Here is a 21,841-nt window from a genome sequence, read left to right on the forward strand (position 1 = left end):
TTCTTCCTAAAGCCCCTCAAACTTTATAAAGTAATGCCAACCTTTGAAGAATGCCGCCCCGCACTTAGCCTTCCATCTTTTATTCTCCTCCATGCTGGGTGCGGCCACCCGCGCCCCCCTAGGCATGCTTTGGACGCCATTTTTTATGCATGAATAGATGTTTCTGCATCAAAATGAGAGGAGGAACCGGAGGAGGGGAGATGGCGCTACTTTACGAAGTTTGAGGGGCTTTGGCGCTTCCTGTAGTGATGTGCCGCCGGCATACAGTTAGCGCGGCAGTTGCTGGATGTCGCTAGGCTTAGCCTGCTCCACACTGAGGCGCCAGGGGACAGTGCTTTGGAACTAGCCTCTCTCAAGAGGTCAAATCCTGCTACCATTACCCTACAAACAAGAAACTATTAGGCGATCCTCCGTGGATTGGTTGAATGCGTCAGCATTTTCTGTTGCTGCTGATGCTGTTGTAGAGGGTATGATGCGATGGTGTAATTAAGAGGTTAATGCCCACATATGAGAAATTATTAATTCTGTACTTTACATTCATAGATTGCTGGGAGTCCTCATACCATTCTTGGCGTAGTGGTACAGCGGCTATGTGCTGCACCATTGCCCCGGCAGGTGGATTTTCCAAACACAGCCACCAGTAAGGCTTGTGAGACCCATTCTCTTCCCGAGCAACCTCTCGCGACCAATCATTAATTTAACTGTCACCTACCACAGTGGGTAGTTTGCGCACTATCCGGTCAGCAGATTGCCACCTGCCTTCTGTGGGCAGGTTTTGACGCCGTCACAAGGTTAGCACTGTGTCACGCATGACTTCCCACCATGCAGCTGGCACTTAAATTCGTGATTTGTCCCGAAAGGTTGCTCGGGAAGAGTAACTTCGGTCTACGGCAGCGTGACCACGTGTGACTATGGCCGCCGTTTCTGCTTGCACAGACACTTCTGTAGTGCTAACGCATTGAAAGAATTGGATTAAAATGAAGGTACTAATTGGTTTCCGTAACGCCTCCGGCAGCGAAGCAAACTAGGTGAGAGCTGCCGTTAGTTCCGGTGATAGGTTGGCTTAACCGCATGAGCAATGTACCGAACGCCTGCTCCTTTGCGTGACAGCAGTGCCACGTGGAAAATGGGTGTGCTAGACCGAATGCTAACCACACCCCATGTGCCGTCTTTGCCAAAGGAATCCGAATAGCCGCGACGGCAGCAAGAGCAGGCTCTCAGCTGAGTGGCGGCACTGCGGTCCCCGGCGCTGGCCGCTGCTGCCCGGCAGCGAGTGCAAATTGGCTGACGTAAGCCGGCTCTCTCGCCTTCCTTCCTTGGATGATAAGAAGGAAGCAGGTAGTTGGGCAATTTCGCACATTTGAAGGGCTGCCATACTGAGCGAGGGCGCAGGCTTATGTCAGCCGGTTTACACACGCAGCCGCCGGGAGCAACGTGTTTTCTGATGGAAGTAAAAGTTAAAAAGAAACTCCCTGCCGGGGAGCAGCAGCCATCGCCGAAGATAGCAAAGCCGTCGCTAGGCTGCAAGCCCGCTCCGGCCACCGGAGCGGTTGCTCGGTTACTTTTGGCAAAGACGGTACGTTCCCCTCATCACGCGCTTTTAATGACACCCTGTTCACGAGAAAAGCCGCGTCCCTCCGTCCGTGTCACCGAGAAGCAGGTGGCAATGAAAATAACTCAAATAAATACAATGCAGTTGCCACCTGCCAACCCTGGCACTGCGTATAAGCTCACTGGTCGAGAGATGGAGAGCCTTACGGGAGCTCGGGAAGAGTAACCTTGGTCTCGCGAGGCCACTGGTGTCTGTGGTTGAAACAGCCACCTGCCGGGGTAGTGGCAAATCGCTGCATCACTGCGCCAAGGAGTGATATGATTCCCCGCGATATGTGAATCTATGAAAGAGGAGTACTTGCGCGGTAGGGATCTCGTCCGAATTTTTTGTCTTCGAGTAGCTCGCGCTGCCAGCAGGTGTCCATGGCTGCGCAGCCGACCCGCCACCTCGCGAAAAGGGATCGCAGGTGCGCCCTTAGAAGCGCCACTTTCAGGAGCGTGGCAAGCCGTTCGATATATCGAATTTTCGGCAGAACGGGGTTCGATGAGCGCGAATAGTGGTGTACTTTTTCGTCGGATAATCAAGAGAGCGTTTTTACTGTTCGATATAAACAGCAATTCGATATATCCGGTTTTTCGCACATCCGCGAGGTCGACTGCCGTCCAAATTTGGCTAGGTTATGCTCATTTGTAGTGAAGAAAATTCACCAAGTTGCACCTAAAAATTTACCCTCTGCGTACTTCAGACCCTGACGAGAAGGACGTCTTATGTATATCCCACGACAGAAGCCCTCGTTGGTAAGTACGCAGCGCCCACGCCGCTGCATTTATTCCATCTTATTTATTTGACTTTTATCCAGAGCGATGCCACAGGAGCATCGTGCCTACCCGAAACCTACTTCTGCTACGTCACGGATGAAGTTTTGTGGGAGGGGCGAAGGGCGTATCTTGGCGTGGTTGGCAAACCATTACGCTGCTGGCGGCATGGTACAATGGGTTTGTTCTCGTGTGGTGACAATCTGCTGTTTTGTTGCGAAAGCAACACTACGCGACTCGCCGAGCCATTTCACGGAGCTGATCAAAGGCCATACTGCGCATGCGCGAGGAGCGGTGACGACCTCGTTGCTTTCGCAATCCTCCAGGTTTGACCAGAGCTAAACCACTGCCATTTTTTTTGTCAATGCCGTCGAATTGTTGCGCGGTGGAATGCGCTCCTCGAACGAAGAAGGCCAGCCGCATACTTATTCCTTCCTCTTTCCGAATAGAGAACGGCAGAGAAAAAAACGTTTCGTAGCCGTGAAAATACCATAGTTACGCGCACTTGATTGTGAGCAGCTATCCGGGCATATCGTGTGTTCATGTATTTCATTGTCCTTCCGAACTAATCGCACTGGAATCATGACCCATCGCACTCGTCTTGCGCACTCCTTTTAACGGAATGCTCTAGACGAGTGCTTATTCCCTTCCCAATAAGGGCCCGGATGGCATGGGATCGCTGGAAGTACTCCAAGGACTTCTTGATGGCGTGTTTTTTTCAGCGCAGCAGATCATGTTCAAGAAGGTAGCTTCTTTCACGAGACGGCCCGATATGTCAGAACCTTGGCCGCTCGAACATGACCGCATTCCAAACCGGAATCGTAACATACCGCCGCACAGCACACGGGCGCCTTTGCGTTTCGCAGTGCACGTTAAAGATGAATACCAATTTCAGTGCCAGACGTGCAAGGTTGGTATGTCCTTTGTCCTTCACGTAGAGGAGAGTCTGATGAAATGCATGCGTGCAAAAACGAAGTCATCCCAGGCGACATATCATGTCGGGCTAGCTGCGCATTGAAGACGCGTTGCCACAAATAAGCATGCGCTCGATAACGTGGGTGTTCGATAGCGTCCTCCATCGTTCCTTGGATCACAAATTCTGAATTGCGGGAGCAACTGCCGATGCACGCCGCAGGTGGTGATGAAAACTTTATTTGGAACAGGGGAGTTTAGGACACAGGTCCCTGCGCCCCCGCACGGCCCCACTGAACCCGCCTTTTTTCACGACGCGACTGCGCATGCGCCCATCCCCTGGCGGCGGTGTCGCGAAACATATTGGAAGTGTAAACAAACCGGCTTCCTACGCGGCGGGGTGCTTTGCTGCAGCCTTTGGGCGCTCAGCACGACGCATTTGGCGACGCCTACGACATGTGTTGCATACGGGTGCAATGCCCAATATGTAAAGGGAAGCAAAGTCGAATTTTTTCGCTCTCCGAACGCTTCCCGGGACCGCCTTCGACGCGAAGCGTGGATAAAAGCAGTTCGCCGGCTCGACGATCGTGGCCGCCCTTGCATCCTCTAGCGCGCCGAGACTGTGCGGGAATCACTTTGTGACAGGTACGAACGAGGTACCGCGGTTTAATGCGTGTGCGGTCTATCACGAAATCTTTTATTCGTGGGCAGGAAGGCCTCGGCACCGCGGCACCCGGACTTCCGGTCGCTGATCTCAAGATCGCGGTTTCGATGCACACCACGACAGCCGCATTGCAGTGGAGGCGAAATACAAAAGCACTAGTGTGCTGTGTATGTCAATGCACGTGAAGTAAGTCCAAGTCGCATATATTAATACGGAGCCCTCCACTGAAGCGTTCCACACAGCCCATGTGTCAGACGTTCAAATCCACGTATAATACCATGGCGTGCGCTCATCGCAGGACTGTTTCTCAAGAAACAAGCAAAGGTGCACTGTGGCGGTAGCCTCACACGCCTCGAGTTCGTCACCAAAAATGGCTTTAGGTTTGTATCCCCGTAGGGCAAAAAGTGAATCCGTTATATTTAAGTTATCTCCAAAAGTTTTGCAGCACGCACATCCGTACGAATCCCTACGGACGGGCGGATGGTGCAACTGAAGAAAAAATAGAGGACACTCTTGGCAAAAATGTGGCCATTTCATCTGTTCCTACATTAAAACACTGCAAACTGGAATCGCACACCAGCAAGCACATACGAGTTTGCACATTCAATATCGCGACTGTATGCAGATCGGCCTCCATGCAACTAAGCTGCGGCACGTTTTGATAAAGCTAAACAGCACTACCACCAATGAATGGGAAATGATCGGGGATATTTCATTAAACATTATGTTCCGAATGTAGCCTTCATCTTTTGGCGCGGCGGCCCTTGCTTAGCTGGCGATCGTATAGCATGCCGGATGATTGGAGCTACTGAAGAATTTGCTCTTCGGTGGGCACAGCAGCCTGCCTCGGACTTCGCACCCCGCCATCAGTCAGCCGTAGAAATTCTCCAGATGCAAGGAAATCGGCGAGGAGAATATGATTGCTTCCGGGAGCTTGGAAAGCGCCGTAATAGGGTCTAGTTCGAACAAGCAGGCGCGCAAAGAGGGCTAATACTGCTTGATTTGGTATTTTTGCAAGCAACGTGGAAAGTCCGCATTGTACGAACATCGCATATAACGAACGCACTCCGCGTGACCGTCAGGTTCTTGTAGGTGGGCTCGACCTCCTCAAAATCTCCCAAAAATAACCCATCGTTACATTTTGGATCTTCCCAGGAAGTGCTCATATTTCGCAAACACATCCAAAAAATGTACCACAACTAGCAGTGTCCATAAAGTTGTGCATACCAGGAAAAGTCGTAAAAGGTTAGCGCTCAATTTCTCGGCTATGCTATGGTTCAATAAAATTATTCCTCCTTTTTCATTCAACCTTCAGGCATCTAAGCGCACATATGTGTCAAATTTCTGGCACATACTTACATTACAGGTGTTGTAATACACCTGTCCACTCGTGTGAATGCGTGCTCACTCGGCCATCCTGCACTTACCTGTTTACATGAAATGTACCAGCATTTTACACACAAAGAGAATATGAATTCAAAAAGTCACCCGATCCTGCCCATAAACAGCAATTAGCAGCGCACACGTAGGTCATTTCAACCTAATAGCTGTGCCCTCCACATTTAAATGAATACGGCGAATTAAAAGCGAAAAACTTCGCAGCAGTGGTACCCGTGGCGCCATCTCCCGCCCACGCTGCGCGAATGGGGAGGGGTGTTATCTTCGGTGGGTGTCAGATGGCACCAGGAAAGCCATACAGAAGATTACAGAAGAAGATACAGAAGAAGCCATACAGAAGATTATAATAGTACGGGAACTCTCGCACTGCCAAGAATCTGATTAGGACAATGACGTGGAGGCCAACCAGTCACTTGCTACTGTGAGCGCTATGGCGTCAGCATTAATGATGGCCGCTTTTTTCTCTAGCTCTGAGAAATCTGAAAAATGAAGGAAGAAAAGCATAATACAGTATGAAAGTTGATACACCTTGAGCAAAGATTCTAAGGACTACAAAAGCATATATGCACACGCGAAAGCAAACGCAAGGGCAACTTGAGCGACTAAAAGAAAAAAACGAGATGGGCGGACGCAGCAGACACGCGGTTTCAGGGCATGAATTTTCTGCAAGTTGAAACCCCCGCCCTCGAATTAGAGACCCGCATGAGCCTCGAAGCAAGCTTCAGGGACGTGTTATCTAAACAGAAAAAAATCTGATTTTAATTCTGCTAAGCGAAAAAAAAAAAAAAATGTGCCTAAACCAACATACCTTGACGACGTTGCCTACGGAAACCCAGGGATGAAATAGAAGGCTACAACAGCTGCAACCATGAATTTAACGCAGCTTTCTGTCCTGTGCCTTCTCAGCATAGCGAACGCTGAAACATATACGCGTCACACCCTCGTAGCGATCCTGTGAGTTTTAATTTCTTGTGTCTGTGGGTTTTAATGACATCATAAATGGAAGGAAAAGATTTCTGCTAGCCCCGGCATCTGCTATCGCTGCTGGAAGCACCTGAGCTGAGGCAGCGGAATTGAAGGATAGCAGGCAGTGGGTAGAAGTGAAATGAAAGGAGTGAGGGGATAGTAGCGGTGGCCGAAATGGAAAAAACTAGGGAGCCTACATGTCGCGCCCCCTCCCGGCTTAAGCCAAGCGACATGTAGGCTCCCTAGAAAAAACTAGGGAGCCTACATGTCGCTTGGCTTCCTAGAAAAAACTGCATGCCAGCGCGCTCTATCAGCAGATGTGCGGCAAAGAGCGAAGGGGCGTCGGCACATCCGGCTGACCCATCTCGATAACTTGATGCTCGCGTTATCGCCGCCGCGAGCGAAGCTGCGCTGCTACCATCCCTACCCGCCAGGGGCGCTTTCAATACCTCATGCAAGGGTTTGTTGTTTGTCCGCGCCGTGTAGAAAGTGGCGTTCGGCAGGTTGCACTTTTTGCTTTTTTAGGAATGCCACCATTAGCAGCCTGCGAGATCGCCGTGGTTCGCTCTTCGCTTCGCGGCGAGTTTGTGACAATGAAAACAGAGCAAACTTCACGAAGGATGCATAAAGGGATGACGAGACACAGACACTGATATAACCATGGAACGTCTTACCCTGATCGTCTTCCTTTCTGCGTTCGCCATGAAGTTTGCGCTGCGTTTATCGTGATGGACAGGCTCACGATGTGTTCGTCGAGTTTGTGCGGGAGCTATAGAATACAGATGCTTCGTCCGTAGGTTTCGCAAGTGCGATCAACTTTTTCTTGGTTCAAGGAAGTGCATGAAAAAAATATCAACATGTGTTGCCTTCGTTGTCTTCATTATAAAGATAGGGGCTCAACAGTACAGCAACTGAACTAATTAAGGATCACTTCCCCTGGCACAAATTTGCTTTCTTACAATGGAGGAAAAAAAAGACAAATGAAACACGAGCTTGTCTCTAATTTAGTCGTCCCCTATCGGCTATATTTTGCAAATACGCAAGGAGAAAACGGCAACAGGGTGGAGGCGATTAAAAAAACTTCCAAAGGCACTTTTCATGCAAACTCAAAGTTTAATGACGGGTGAAGCTCCCACTCACGTTAATGACACCGACCATGCTCCGAGGAAGGGACTCGTATAATGAGTCGACGTATCCGGGTTGCTCTCGAAGGTTGTCCAGTGTAAGAAAGTGAATTTGTGTTGAAGAAAATGGTCTTGAATTATTAGCCCACTTGCTATGCCGTTGCGCACCTATCTTTATCAGACAGCAGATGCATACTATTTTTTTTTGTTTGTCATGCGTTCCCTAGACATGTCACCGCATTTGCCAAAACGTTGCTCGAGTGCATATACTCGTCAGCGCACAAACTCGCCGCCATGTGTAGCATAAACTTCGGCTGTTCCGCACACAAAGTAACGCTGTTTCTGACGAAGCATAAAGCGCACAGCGCCGATGGCAAACTTTTCTGCACGGCTGGGACGAACAACAAACCATGAGGTATTGAAAACGCCCCTGGCGGGCAGGGATGGTAGCAGCGCAGCTTCGCTCGTGGCGGCGATAACGCGAGCATCAAGTTATCGAGATGGGTCAGCCGGATGTGCCGACGCCCTTTCGCTCTTTGCCGCGCATCTGCTGATAGAGCGCGCTGGCATGCAGTGTTTTCCATTTCGGCCACCGCTCGCGTGCTCCGTATTACTTTTGGGGCACCTGTACAGGTCGTATAAAGCCCAACCTCGATGGACACTTCCCAGGCGTACACGCGAAGCGCCTGCGCGCCCAGCACGCGCCGCGACGGGCGTCGAAAACTGGCATTCACCTCCATGCTCCTGGTGCTGGCTCGCTCCCCCTCCCGAGCCGACTGAAAGAATGTCAAGCCGTGAACAAAAGATAGTTGGGGGGCGCTGAAAGGACGAATTAAACCGCGAATAAAAGTTCGGGGAACACGAAGCTATGAAGAAAAGAGTCCTCGAGAGCCCCGCGGTCCTCCGATTGTTGTCAACCGGACCCCGCTTCCGACGCGCGCGCTAGCGCCCGTGCGCAGGCGGCGATATCTGACATGCACAGATATCTGCGCCCCGCTCGCGCCTGCTCGCGCGTCGCGCCTCGCGCATGCGCAGACAGGCTCCAGCGTACGCCCGTGCGCGTAGGCGCTCCGCCCGTACGCCTCGGAAGTGTCCATCGAGGTGGGGCTAAAGCCCCACCTCGACGGGAGGGGGACCAGACGGGAGGGGGGACGTCTTGACTTAGGAGCCGTGGCGCGCCGCACCCATGATGCAACAGACCACGCGTGCGGAACAGTCCGGCGTGGGAGGCGAGGTCAAGGCACAAGTAATTCGGTGGTGAGGAGTCACTAGGGAAGCGAACACTGCACGAACTATACCGCTTCGACAAGATGGCTGGGCGACAGCGAAGTAGGTAGAGCAGGCTAATCCATGGGCACTTGCAGCAAGAGGGTGGTGAGTCTCCGAAGGTCCCTCCCGCCTGTGACCGTAGTAGACGGCCACGCTGTAGTCGTCGGAGGCGCTGAGGAATGCAGGGTGCGTGCTAGGAGTCACCCATTGCCACCAACTCCTCCGCCGTGAACACAGCCGCGAACAGCGGCATCAGTAGGGCCATGAAGCTGCGCAAGACTGGTGATGAGCCGCCGCTGCGTCAGTTCCAAAAGGAATGGTGTGGGCACGCCGAAGTGCGCGGGAGAGCTGCCGTGAATCTGTAGCCGCTAAGTCCACGACAGCCAAGTGATGAGAGCAAGAGCCGCCACGCGCTGAGGCTAGCGACTGGAGGCTGCGCGAATAGGGGTGCACAAGATGGCTTCCGTCCAGCGAGGAAGCCGGGCAAACGACGGGAGGCCATTACTGCACCTCTGCTAGGCAGCGGTGCAGGGAAGACTGCCGATAGTCGGAGATACCTGCAGGGAACGGCGCAAAATGGTGAAGTTGGGCTGCAGCAGGGGAACTGCTAGAAGACGGGCACGCGGTGATCGCCGATTCCGGCTGCACGATGAAAAGGCAGGCCACCGTCAGCAAGGAGCCGACGTCCCACGTGCGAGAAACGCATGCGCCGAGAGAGATGCGGGGTTAACCGCTTCCTTCGGCTGTTCGAGTGAAACTGTTGGCTGATCTCTCAAAATAACGAGTGCAAGAGCAAAACCTTCTCTCCCCGCAGCTTGTGGCGCGAGGGAGAGAGAAAAACAGTGCTCATCTGCGCGGATCCGCTGGCACAAAGATTGGTTTGGTTTGGTTTATTGGGGTTGAACGTCCCAAAGCAACTTAGGCTATGAGAGACGCTGTAGTAGAGGGCTCCGGAAATTTCGACCACCTGGGGTTCTTTAACGTGCACTGACATCGCACAGTACACGGGCCTCTAGAATTTCTCCTCCAAAGAAATTCCGCCGCCGCGGCCGGGATCGAACCCGCGTCTTTCGGGTCACCGCTGGCACAAAGAGTGATTGTGTACTGCTTACATGTGACCGTCACCTGACGGCCACGTCCCGATATTTTGTCATACACAATGTTACGTGTACACATATTAAGCTCTTGAAAACTATCGTATCAAAAACCAATTCACGCTTCTCTGATAAGGCACTGGAGACCTAGGGTATGGAAGCGACTTTAGCCGACACGCAGATTGCACTGATACAAGCACCAAGCGATAGGCGCGACTTGTGCAGGGTAGTAAACTGTTGTTGTTGTTGTTGTAGCCTATGACAGAACGGCACATACCCACTCAGGGGGATCGGCCAAGAATCGGGTTTCATCTACCGGTTAAACTTTCCTGCTTTTCCTCCTCCTCCTCCTCACTTTGTCATACCCAAAGCTATAGCAGCCGTTAATTATTTGATACAGAAAGAAAATCAATATTTATATTCGGAGACTACGAGAATCGCGTGAAGACGGAGAATATAAGCTGCAAAACTTCTGTGTACTCTCGTGATAAAAGAAAATTACTTTGAAGCAAAACGTGTTGGTCGATATAGGCAACTTGATAAACAAAAAGCAGCTAGAAGAAATCAAGAAGAGGAAATTGATATGTAAAGATTGTGCAAGGCGGAGGACGATAAACTTTAGCCCCTTGATGTAACGCAGTAGTTTCCAAGGGATGCGGAGCATAGACAGGGGGTGGCAGAAAACTAGGTGGTTAGATAAGATTAAGTTTGCGAGTATAGGACGGTGCACCTGGCGAAGGACGTACGTCTGTAGGACAGGCCTTTGTGCTTCAGTAATCGTAAGATAGATGATTATGATCATAATGGTGGTGTCTCTACAAATAAAATCAAACAAAGAAAACAGCATGGCAGCGCTGTAAATGTAATCCTGACAATCCCTAAAAGCCCTTGAAAGAGGTGCACTATCGTCCTCTCCTCGCCCACTGCTTTTTGCCGCTCATTCGTTCACTCCTCGCACTCATCTAATTAGGTCACCCAACTGGCTATTAATGCGACTTCATTAAGCACCTGATAGGAAAAAAAATTGGCGATGGCTTAGCTCGGCTATGCCACGATATACGTAACGAAAGCTAAGTCGAGCGCAACGACGAGGCAAGTGGTGTGACGTCACACCAAACAGCGGCGGCGGCGAGCGCGCGGCGTCCGCCAGCTGCGGCGGTTGCTAGGCAACGGCTCAAGGTAGGTCTCTGTGCCTCCTCGGAGCACCGCCACGGCGAAATCGCAAGTTCGTGGCCAATGTAGCTTTCGCTACAAAGCAATGCGCCGTCGGTCATAAAACTTGCACTTTGGCTGAAGGGATGCGACGCCATCAGAGCGGGTAAATGTAATCGGCAAGCCTGGAAACATAAACGGACATAGTTTGCGCCTTGACCTCCAACCTTCGGCGTACACTTCATTGAAAGTGATCGTCAAGCTAGAAAAAGAGTAGTTCGACTGCCAAAGGCTGCAAGGGTCAATTTGCGGGACGAAACAAATATACGAAACGTGCTTTCTTTCGCTGTTTCTGCTCTTGTAATATTATGGTAACAACGTTCCGGGACACCAGGTCAAGTGAACGCGGTTTTGGCGATGGCTAGCCATACTCTGTTCAACCCATCTCTCCTATCGAGATGAACAGGTGACGTGGCACTTGCATGCACCAGCCTAAAAAACTAAACAAAAACTAGCAGATGAGCGCGATAGGACGGGAGCCTATACCCAAAGTGAAACAATTCGATGCGGCGTCAAAAAAAAAAAAAAAAGAAACGAAGACGTCGTTATGGCCGCAGTTGGAACACGTGCAAACTGATATTGAAGATAAGTACCCCCCCCCCCCCCCTCCCCGTCCCCGCTGCTTCCCGGCACGGCGGACGAGAATTGGCGAGACTTGGCCTAAGCCTACCGGACTTTAGTGATACGGCGGCAGCATGGCTCCTCCCTTTCAGTGGTGCTCGGGTGTAATTTTCTCAATAATTAGTGACGTCGTTATCTAAAATAATTAATGAAATCCTTCCTGCTTTCCTGCTTCCGTCGTCGAACTGTGGCATCAGTTGGAACCCTATGTTAGCCGGGGCCTCGAAATTTCCGTCAAGTGAAAGCGTGCAAGGAATTCGAAGTGCCCAGCCACTACCGGCTCCGGACAACGTCGTGTTCGTGCCAGTGGTTCGCTTGTCCATCGCTAAACACAGCTGATCACCTCTTTAATCGTGTGAGAAAGAACTCCTGTGCCAAAGTGCCACTGCTGCCAGCTCGTCTTCGAAGTGTGGTGTTGTTGGTGTCGCCTCTTCAAAGTGCTTGCATGGACGAAGCCTTCCCAAAGCTTCATTCGCTGCAGCAAGAACGGTAAGTGTGATTGCGATCGGTCAGTTCTGCAATTCGCGCTGCTTAGTCCGCGAGTTTAGCAATACTCGAGCTTTTGTTAACTTGGAAAATGCATTGATTGCAAATGCCAAGGTACCGTAAAGACTTATGTTTACCCCAGGAGATTTCTTGCGCTAATCGCGGGGTTACAAGTGCAAGCTGCGATAGGCAGCACGCTGTCATGTGTAGCTGAGGGTTGTTCGCGTACGTGTTGCTGATCTAGAAGTGAAAGGCATGCCCCGACGCGATCGTCTCTTCTAGAAAGCAGTGAAGGAAGTAAGCACTGAAGTTGTCGATCAGCGAGTACGGCCTGTTTCGGAATTAGAAGCACTGTTAGCAGCCGTGGTGGCTCGGTGGTTATGACGCTCGGCTGGTGACCCGAAAGGTGCGGGTTCGATCCCGAACGCGGCGGTCACATTTCGATGGAGGCGAAATGCTAGAGGCCCGTGCACTGTGCGATTTCAGTGCACGTTAAAGAACCCCAGATGGTAGAAATCATCCGGAGCCCTCCCCTACGTGGTCCCTCACTTTTGGACTTTAAACCTCACTAAACGATTAATCATTAACTTCGCTAAGCGGCCCGATCTTGCGCTTTATTCGGAACTGTCACAGGGGAAAGAACCGGTGCCTTGAAGATAAAGCAGTAACTCTCGGCCGGCGTTCTCTCGTTCTCTCATGTGTAAACTCAAACGTTGGCTTGTGCCCTTTTCGCCTCCCACTGTGTCCGTCATTGGGCACATGATCCAGTGCTCGCGTTCTATTCAGAAACAGAACAAAGAAATGCTCAGGCGGTCATACGAGGTGATGTGACAGATATGTGTTTGGAGTATTGGTTTTACTGCATTTGTCAAAAGCAACCACGCCGGCGGCCGGATCAGGCTCGCAGTCGAGCGTCGGCGCTGCAGTTCCCGGCGCCGGCCCCTTGCCCCCTTGGCTGCGAGTGTATAAAATGACTGACGGCCACATAAAACGGCTTGCGCCCTCGCCTTCCTTCCTTGGATGATAAGAAGTAACCGGGTAATATGTGCGGCGTTGGATTTTCGCGCCTTCGGAGGCGGGCGTGGTGCGCCGCAAAACGCGCTTATCGCTAATTTCGGGCTGGCGCTGTAAATCCGCACAATTTGCGAGAAAACCATATGCGTGTTTAAGTTTCAGTACATTGCTGCTGTAGCTTAAACGAACGGGCAAAGACGCGCTTTTCTGCACAGGTTGGAGTGTCGGCAGAGTAAGAGCGGGAACGGATCTCGAATATTCCCTGGATCTTTTCCGCAGCCCCTTTTCTTCCGTCCTGCCACTTTGTGTGGCCCGAGAAGCGAGCAAGGCAGCACGCTTTTAATCACTTTCAAGTACACCTACATTGCCAGCGGAAATTCTCTCTTACTAAAGATCCGCACAAGAAAACCTCGTCTGTGAAGATATAATTTCTCTAGTTGCTTTGAATCTTGCTAAGAATACTCATGATAAAGCGGTCGGAAAATTCAGGAGGGCTGGGAAACCTTTTACCTCCACAGTGCACTATAGTCATGCACTTGAAGGTTTTCTCTGACACGTTTTAAGCATGTTGCTGATGGCACCACTCTGCCTGCAGGCCCTGATCTACCATGTAGGTGGTCAGATCAAAAGCGGGCAACACAAAAACAGTTCGCCAATTGCTGGTGCCGTGCCCTAAATAATTATTTCCGGAATTCGTCTTTATTACATGGTGTTTATTGCTTATGGACGTGACGCTTATTATGAAAATGAGGCACGTATGTTTTGTGTCTGAGAGTTAGATTCTTTCTTGCAGTTTATTTCCTGAAGCAAAAAAAAGGTTACATGCAAGCCAATCCCCAAAACTAATTACCATTACAGAAAGCATTACACAGCTTTGCATGTAACCAAGTGTAGGAAATGGAGTGTGTAGCAGTTGACGCAGTTCGAAGAGCTGGAAACATTGCTTCGTTTTTCTCTCCTCGAGCATCATAAAATAGAAGGAGAAATGTTTAATGACCAAATATTCAGAGGGCATTTTGAGGATGTAAAGTGCGCGAGGCGAAAGCCATGCCACCAACGAGACGACGGCTGTAGGCACACGCGAGGAGGCTATGGGGCAACTATGACTAATTAGTCATGATCATGACAAACTAGTCATGATTGGTTAAAAACTAACTAGTCAAGATTAGTTAATGAATAGCTAGTTATGGCTAATTAGTTAATATCTAGTTAATTACAAGTTAATTACCAATTAGTCATGACTAATTAGCTGATGACTACCTAGTCATGCTTGGCTAATGACTGACCAGTCATGTGTGGTTAATCATGACTAGTCAAGGTTAACCAGTCATGACTTGATGACTAACTTGCCATGATTTATTAATTATTAACTAATGTCTAATTAGCTGATGACCGGTTAATGACTAGTTAGCCGGGGCTAATTAGTTGATGACTAAGTAGTCATGAGTGGTTAATGACTAGCTAGTAATTACTAATTAGTTGACGACTGAGTCATGGCTGATTAATGACTAACTAGTCATGACTGGCTAATGACTAGTTAGTCAGGACTTGTGACTAGTAATGAGTAGTTCTGACTTTCACCTCAGATGTAACGGACAGAGTCATGGCCGCGAGTATGAGTGCTTAAAGGCTTTCGCCTTAGAAACGAAGGGTATTGACCGAACTGGTGAGTCCCATGACCCCAGTGGCCTTGGCTGGCGAGCGCACTAGTTGGACGAGTGCTCGCTGGCTCTCGAAGGTGACGCTGGTCAATTGTATCTCCCACTGCTCGGTGACTGTAAATGTTGCTGTGTCTGTAAATGTCTGTGAATGTTGCCTGACACCTTCACAATATATGCAACAGTGTCTGACTAGCGCTGCACCAAGGACAGGTGTTTTGATATTAGACACCTTTAGCATACCGTGTACCGTGTTACCGTTACCGTTACCGGAGTACCGTGAGCCCGCGCGCAGCCAATGCGCATGCGCAAATCGCCTTGACGGCGCCAGATGGCGCCACGTACTCAGCAGCTACGCGCGCGCGGGGAGCATCGGGACCAATCAGCGCGGGCTCAGCGGCGGTGGGCGGTCACCCGGTACTCCGGTAACGGTAACGGTAACACGGTACACGGTATGCTAAAGGTGTCTATTGGTTGGGTGGATATTGTGGTACCTTGAAACGTTTGGGAAAAAAATTGCAGGGATGTACCGTCTTTGCCAGAATTAACCAGGCTTCATGGTTTGCTCCTAGCTTGTATAGTGGGAGCCCTTGTGGCTTTCCTAAAGATCTAAAGGTGTTGGAAGGTAAGAAGACCCCCAGTCCTTACCTTTAACGACCATTTGAGCTGCAGGTAAGCTTTAAGGGCTCCACTGTACGAGCTAGAAGCAAACCATGCAGCCTGGTTACTTTTGACAAAGACGGTACTTAAGTCTCCTTAGACGCAGTAATCCGAAAACATTTCTCTTACTGCTGCCGACTATGTTGCTACGTGTTCGTTTCTTCATGCCTTTGCCGTTTCTAATTCGTGTTCTTGCTCTGACTTCGGCTCTACCATGTTCGAAGACGTGGGTCCAGTTGCTAGAGCGTCTAGTAAGCACACCAAAATATAATTACTTAGTTAGTGTTATTTAATGGATTAATTAACTAATTTTACATTTAAATAATCCACCAATTCGTATGAATGACCGCTGAATTTTAAATTTATTGAGTAGTGAGTATTCAATTAATTATCACGTTCAATTAATTACCCATTTATTCAATCGTACTGGTGATTTAATTGTTCAATAATGCTAATTACACAATTATTTCATCAACGATGCTATTAATTACCAATGTAATGGATGACTGACAGTTCGTGCGACACACTCTGCGGACAGGTCTTGTACACGCTACTCATGAGACAAGACATGCTTTCGCATTGAAATACTTGTTTGAATTTGACGCCGGGCGTAGGCTTCCTCTGAGGTGAGGCGCCTGTGTGGTGGATAAATCCGGTGGTCGAGCCGCTGGGTCTGAAGGCTTTCTGAATACGTGTGTGGTAGGGGAACAAGGTTGGGGGTGAGCAGCTCAGCTTGGTTGGTAAGATCGCGAGCTAAAGCGTTAACACTCTCGTTCCCCTCTACGCCCTCGTGGTCTTCATGGGGTCCACGGTGATATTTGGGGAGGCCGGAGCCCAAAGATAATCGCCGCTTGATGGTTTGGTCTACCTGTCGTGCAGTCACGACACGCTTGTTAATGCGGGAGGGGGCGCCGATGTCATCAAAACGTTTAATAGTCAGTGCCACTGCAGTGATCTCTGCTGCGGCTGGGCTGTTGGCTCGTACAGAGGCCGTTCGAACCTAGTTGAAATAGTGGTCGCTACCGCGAAAGCGTCACCGTTCGGGTAGGCTGCCGCGTCCACATACACTAGTTCGGCGTCTCTTTCGAGCTTTAATGTGTAATCGCCGAACCCGCGTCAGGCGGCGGCCAGCGTGCAGCTCGTGGTGCATGTGCTTTGGTACTGGGGACACCACCTGAATGTGGTGTCGGATCCCATGCGAGAGTGATTGTTGGGAAAGCAGTGCTCGCAGGTCTTCCGGGGTGCTTACCCGTTTGAGGATATCTCTGCCCCGCCGCGGTGGTCTGTAGCCTGGACTTTTTTGATGTGAGGACGGCGTCACGTAATTCGTCAAACATATATTAGGCTTTTCTAGGGCTGATAAGAGTGTTTCATTAGAAGTGATAACGGGAAGGCTTCGGGTCATCCCGTACGCAGTCCGTATGATTGGATCAGTCTGCTTGGCTTCTCTTCGCTTTTGTGTAGGGTTTGATAGGGGAGACCGTAGGGGATCAAGTGATTATGAGGGCATTCATCTTCGCTCCTCTTCGCTTTTATGTACAGTTTGATAGGGGAGAGGGGAAAGGGATCACTTTTTCACGTGTTCGTTGGCCACTACTTACAAGGTACTCAGGGCGCACACGGGAAGTTCACCACCTTGCACTCAGTCCTGAGCCCCTCAAGAACTTGAAAAGTGCCTTCGCAGCTGTCCTCTGCGATAAAGGTTCAGTCCATGGACCCAGAATCGTGGCTTCAGTAAGGGGCAGCATAGTGGGCGTCGCCTATATCCAGGGTGTTTCACCTAAGACTTTCTGCAATTTTTAAAAATAAGCTATTTGAATTAGATGCGCGCTTTTTCTGGCACAGCATTGTCAGTGGTGTAGTACGTCATAATGCAGCTAAGACGTGCTAACTAGCAGGCTTGTTAACCAATATTTAATAGTTAACTTTTAAACTATTACCGTTGGGCTCCTTAATTATTGAGAGGCATGTAGCCCACACCAAGTAATGTCCATATCCGTTTTTAGAATTTCGAGAACGTGATTATCCTCGGCGCTGTGGCCCAACAAATTTTGGCTATTTCGACGAGTTAGGTTCACTGGAGAGGTTGCTTTGCCTGCAAGCTTCTCAAACCGCATGTATTTTGGCGTGATGTAGGCGAAATTTGTTGGGCCACAGCGCCGAGGATAATCGCGTTCTCGAAATTCTAAAAACGGATATGGACATTACTTACGGTGGGCTGCATGCCTCTCAATAATTAAGGAGCCCAACGGTAATAGTTTAAAAGTTAACTATTAAATATTGGTTAACAAGCCTGCTAATTAGCACGTCTTAGCTGAATTATGATGTGCTACACCACTGACAATGCTCTGCCAGAAAAAGCGCGCATCTAATTCAAATAGCTTATTTTTAAAAATTGCAGAAAGTCTTAGGTGAAACACCTTGTATAGTTAAACACCCTGCCTCTCCGTTCATCTTTCTCTCTCTCTTGGTAGGGAGGCCGAAAGTGATCAAGTGATTATGAGGGCTTTCATCAGCCTAAGTGTGTCTTGTTCTCTCATCCTTCGTGGTATTGATGATGCGTCTGATCACGCGGCTGGTTTGGCTTATCATTGTTTTGGGGGTTTTTAAGCATGAAATGCTTTTAGCCCCCGTTGTCGGCAGTGTGGTGACGTCACGCCGAGACCGAGAGCCATCATCCGGGCACTGAAATCCACTCATCCGGGCATTGAAATCCACTCATCCGGGCATTGAAATCTACTCATCCGGGCACTGAATTCCAGTCATCCGGGCACTGAAATCCAGTCATCCGGGCACTGAAATCCAGTCATCCGGGCTCTGAAATCCAGTCATCCGGGCTCTGAAACGAGAACATCCGGGCACCGTACGAGACTTAACGAGATTTAACGAGACTCTGTAAGCCCTCCTACGCGACCGGCATGCAAGCGCCGGTTGGTCTCCAAAGGAGTCACAAAAAATAACTGCTGCCAGTGCCTTCTCAATGTTTATCAAGATATCAGTCGCTGTGCGTTTGATAATGCACGGAATTATAAGTTCCGATTTCTAATAACGCGTGAAACAAGCACATAAATGCCACGATACACTTCGTTGTCATACGTGATCTCTTAGGGGCTTCGCGCATCGAAGCAAAGCCGCGCAGGCGCACAGGGGCCCGGGGGAGGAGCGCTGCGTTCAAAGGGCAAGGCATCGCGCCGAACGGGTGGTGGCGTTCCTCCCTTCCATTACGGTGCGGTTCGGGTGTCCACCGAGATGACAGAGAATTACTGCGCCATTTCCTTTCCTCAAAAAACCTTGCGTTCAAATGGCAAGGCATCGCGCTGAACGGGTGGTGGCGTTCCTCCCTTCCTGTACGGTGCGGTTCGGGTGTCCACCGAGATGACATTAGGCCCGTAAACATTTCATGCTTACTCTACTCTCGGTTACGGGAGAGGCAGAGATTTTGATTCTGTTAGAAGCCCGCCCGTTGCTCTGAGTACATAGGCCCAGGGGCGGTATTCACCTCTTTTATTTTGTGACCCCCTATAGAGATGTCCACCGAGCCTGGGGACGTGTAACCTCTTCCATGGACTCAAATCATTTCGGATTTGTCGGGAGCGCAAAGCATTCCGCTACTCAAAGCGAAATGTTCGACCACCGTCGCTGCTGCCTGTAAAGTTGTTTCTTTCTGGTCGAGGCAATCCTCGGTTGTTCCGATTATTATATCGTTGGCATAGAGTGTATAACTGATGTCAGATAGGGTGTGAGGTTCCCGGTCCAGAGGGAGCATGGCGATTTTGTATAACAGGGGGAGATAATGGCTCCCTACCGGGATACCCGTGTTGTGGATGCTGACGAGGTCGGAGCGGGTATTCCCGATTCTGATGGCGACGATTCTGCCAGACAGGAAAACCTTGACTTATCGAAATGTTTGTTCGTCGCAGCCGAGGGTACTGAGTCCGGAAAGAATGGATTCCTGCTAGATGTTATCAAACTCCCCTTTTAGTTTGATGGCCATTATACACGCGGAATCTAGGTCAGGACTTCTTCCTTTAGGGTAACGGAGTGGATACCAAGAGAAGGCTAAAGTAGCAGGGGCTGCCAGAAAGTCAGGTCCACGGATGAGATTAAGAAGTTTGCGGGGATAGGGTGACCGCAACTGGCAAAGGACAGGTTTAATTGGAGAAATATAGGGGAGAGGCCTTTGCCCTGCAGTGGGCGTAGTCCGGCTGATGATGATGCCCTGGGCCGACAGTCCAGGCGCGGAAGCCGATCATGGTGTGAAAAACATATTGGTGCCCTCGATATAGTTTTGGAGTCGTCTAGATTCCTCGTTCGTAGAGCTTGCCTAAGCATTAGGTAAGTGAATTGGTGTGAGGGCGTCCTAGGAAGGAGGTTTACCCTGTTTAGGTATGCTGATTTCTGCGCTGCGCCACCGTGGGTGGTACTTGGCCGTTGGGCCACAGCTCATCGTTGAGATAGTCGGCAAGGGCTTGAAAGGACGGAATAAAAAATGGCTTATAAAAACGTTCATTGCATTAAACGTGCCCAGCCGCCAGTGTGGCTCAGTGGTTGTTGTTCTCAGCTGTTTACCCGAAAGATGCGGGTTCGATCCCTGCAGCGGTCGCACCTCGATTTCGGCGAAATGTTAGAGGCTCGTACACTGTGCAATGTAAGTGCACGTTAAGGAACACCACATGGTCGAAATTACCCGAAGCCCACCACTACTGAAGCAAGACATGATGCTGGGCTAGTCGGTTCATGCTTAGAGCAAAACAGAACTGCGTGAAGACGACGGGACAAAAGAAGGCACGAAAACACTGCGCTTTGTGTGTATGTTTTCGTGCCTTCTTTTCTCCCGTCGTCTTCGCGCAGTTTTGTTTTGCCCTCCACTACGTCTCCAATCATAGCCCGTGTCGATTTGCTACGTTAAACCCCGTAAAACGAAACCAAGTAAAACCAAACTCCAAACGTGCTGAAAATCACGTCTTTGGTCATTCGTTCAAGCGAAAAGAGCGGTGTACAGAAACTAAACGTTCATGGTTTTCTGGCTAAGATTGCGGCCTCACGGCGCCAGCCCGAAAGGTGCGATGTGCGCGTCTTGTCTGCTATGCCCTCCGCCACTATTACAGCGCTCCCAAGGCGGGAAATCCTGAAAAGTACGCGGGCCCGGGTACAGGCTTGCTTTTTATCATCCGAGGAAGGAGAGCGAGAGCATAGGCTCACGTCAGATAGTTTACACTCACAGCCAGGGAGCAGGGGCCAGCGCACGCATGGGCATGCAGTACCGAAGATACACATGTATTCGGTGCCATCTTTCGGTACATTTTTTGCATCGGTATTAGGTATTGCTTGTCAAAGAATGAAAGTGTCGGAGTATGGGTGTCAAAAATATATTTTTTGGGTGTGTTGTATTTTAACAATACTCAATGCTAAAAAAAAAAGTGTGCCGAAGATTTTGAAGATGTTGAGAGTCATACTTTGTCCCGACGGCGTCCGCTAAGACGACAGCGCAATGAAAAAAAAAAAGGAAGAATTACGAAGTGTCAGTGGCGTTGGCTCAGCCAGTCGTCTTTCTTCCTACGTTCGTTGTATGGCGAACAGATGACGGATATATGTACCACTTCTGCACTCTGTGACATAAGGGACAAGGAGACAGGCTCACCGTTACGGTAGAAACAACACCCCTTCACATTTCAAGCTGTGGTTTTTTGCCAACAGAAATGAAAGACTTTCGCTTTCATGCTCAGGAGATTATAGAACATCTTTTTGCTTTGTAAGCACGATAAACGTCACGCACTGTTTCATACGTGCGTCAACGGGGTCATCAGCACCGTTAGCGTCAAATGCATAAACTGGCGCATTCCTTTCATTCGCAGGAGCAACGCTACAACAAGCCGTAGTTTGCCAACTATACCTCCAGGACCCTCGAGTAGACAGGACTATGCTTCACGCTTATCCGCTGATAAAAAATTACCGACGATTACGTTACTTCCTAATGCGAAATTTGAGCGCAGCAAATAAGCTGTTTCACCTTTTCGATAGATTGAGGCAAAGAAATCGAGCAACACATGTATGCGCTATCCCAGAATTTTTTTTTTATTTTTCGCAGGAAGAGGGGGGAGGGGGGCGGCGTGTACACCCAGCGGCAAACGATGGGGGCAGAAGCGCGCGCAGCAAGCGGACAACACGATAAAGGGAGGAGGGAAGATATAGCAGCGACTGACTGATGCCGCTGACGCCGATAGTGAGTCAACCCCAGCTGCGGAGTTGGTTTCAGGGACAACGCCGCCGATGCCGACACAAACAATATGATACCCTCGCTTCCGCAGCGCTAAGAACCAGGTCTAGCCGTGGGAAGGTGGTCACGTATTCGTCGACGTGCCGGGGCCTACGTGAAATAACCGGCGCGTCGGCAAC

General features: G+C 50.0%; 1 long non-coding RNA gene across 1 annotated transcript in view; it reads left to right on the forward strand.

Annotated features, from left to right (window-relative positions):
• Positions 1 to 11,682: 11,682 nt before the first annotated feature.
• The window catches only part of LOC149340440 (uncharacterized), a 64,378-nt gene continuing 54,219 nt past the window's right edge, over positions 11,683 to 21,841 (forward strand). Inside the window, exon 1 of the long non-coding RNA XR_016283863.1 lies at positions 11,683 to 12,116. This is a non-coding gene — a long non-coding RNA (uncharacterized LOC149340440). The remainder of the gene's footprint in view (positions 12,117 to 21,841) is intronic.

Source organism: Amblyomma mixtum, chromosome 6, assembly GCF_055824585.1.
Source record: "Amblyomma mixtum isolate Tamu chromosome 6, ASM5582458v1, whole genome shotgun sequence".
Classification (NCBI taxonomy): domain Eukaryota; kingdom Metazoa; phylum Arthropoda; class Arachnida; order Ixodida; family Ixodidae; genus Amblyomma; species Amblyomma mixtum.